Below are 1,852 nucleotides of genomic sequence, written 5' to 3' on the forward strand. Positions count from 1 at the left end.
TCTCTCTCTCTCTCTCTTTCTTTCTTTCTCTCTCTCTCTCTTTCTTTCTTCCTCCCCCACTCCTTCCCTCCCTCCCTCTCTCTTTCTTTCTTTTCTTTTCTTTCTTTTAGGTGAGGCAACCCTTGGTTGACCTCACAGATCGCAAGGACCTTGTCAGCTTACAATCCCTTATTTTTTTATTTTTTTACACCTACAGCACCTGGTCTTCCTAGGTGGTCTCCCATCCAAGTACTAACCAGGCCTGACCCTGCTTACCTTCTGAGATCAGACGGGATCGGGCTTGTTCAGGGTGGCATGGCCGTAGACTAAATATTTCCATCTAAACTACGGATCACTTTTATTCTTAAAGGAGTGATATGAACCAAACCAGAACGTGGAGTTCATTCATTCCGTGGAGAAATATATATGCTACATGCTGAGTGCTAGACACTAAACTCTAACTGCCTCGGCATGGTTGGGTTTGGCTGCTGGGTATCCTCAGAGCTCACGCCCGTGCCCCACTCCAGCTCCTATGTGTTCTAGATAAGTTTAGCTTAGCAAACAGCTTACCTGGCTTCATAGGTTTCAGTTTTCTTTATCTGTCAAATGGGAATCACAGTAGTATCTCCCTCCAAGGGAGCTGGTGCTTACCACAAGGAACATGGTGTCATAAAAATGTCACCTTTTTATAGGGCCATTTTTCTTGCTAATGCTTATCGTATTTATAATTACATATATATTAATATATGTGTGAATTAAAAATGATCGTATCACTCACCAGAGATAAAGATGACAGCTCTAGAGTTTATAATTACATCAGCCACAGCTGAAGCACTATCTACAACTTAGCATGTATTCAGGAAATAAGTCTTTATATATTTACTTAATGCATACATTTCACATTAATGGAATCATACGATATGTGGTCATTTGTGACGTCTTTCCCTTAGTGTAATGATTCTAATTTTCATCCACGTTGTTGCATATGCCTGGACTTCATTGTTTATTTCTGAATAATATTTCACTTTATCTGTTCACTTATTGATGGGCATTTGGTTGCTTCCAATTTGGGGGCTATTTCAAACGAAGTTACTATGAACCGAGAGAAGACTCTTAAAAGCTCTCACTGTGATGATTGATTTGTCTGTCTCACATTTCGTTTCATATCATTTGAAGCAATATTTTAGGTGCATGTAAATTAAAAATGACTCGTTTTTAAAAACATTTTATCATTATAAAGTGGCCATTACAATTCGTAAGCCTTCTTTTTGCCTTAAAAACTTTCGAATGTGATACAGACACACCAGCGTTCCTTTGATTCCTATTTACATAATACATTTTTCTGTCCTTGGACATACCACTTTTTTCTGTATATTTTTACAGATTGTAAACCATCCGTGGAGTGCCCATCTTCTGACAGTCTTTTTTAAAACTAGAGTGTTCGGTTCATTCATATTTGGACTTAAAATTAACATCCTTATTAGTTTTTTTGCCCATTAGCCTATGTTTTATTTTTCTCTCATCTCACCTACTTCCAGATCTTTTGTATTATTATATTTCCCTCTACGATAAAGTTTGTCAATGAACAATTAACAGCTGACACAACTCAAATTAGCTTCATTTGATATGAGAGTTAATCAAGGGAGAATTTTAAAAGTAGTGACAGAATTAAGGGGAACCAAACAACGAATAAGGCGAGAACTCAGCGTCAGCCCCGAACCGTGAAGGAATGGACAGGAAATGCAGTCACTCGAATCCACAGACAGAGAAGGCTAAATCGATGGAAGCCGAGATCTCAGCTCAGGGCAGCAGCCCGCCCGCCGAGAGCAGACAGGGAGGCAGTGGGAAAACCTATGCCCCAGCCTCACCTCTG

General features: G+C 39.5%; 1 pseudogene; it reads right to left on the reverse strand.

The window, feature by feature from the left end:
• Window positions 1-187: 187 nt before the first annotated feature.
• On the reverse strand, window positions 188-306 carry LOC120622243 (uncharacterized; annotated as a pseudogene).
• Between the last annotated feature and the right edge of the window lie 1,546 nt (window positions 307-1,852).

This window comes from Pteropus medius, unplaced genomic scaffold, assembly GCF_902729225.1.
Source record: "Pteropus medius unplaced genomic scaffold, Ma_sr-lr_union100, whole genome shotgun sequence".
In the NCBI taxonomy this organism is placed as follows: Eukaryota; Metazoa; Chordata; class Mammalia; order Chiroptera; family Pteropodidae; genus Pteropus; species Pteropus medius.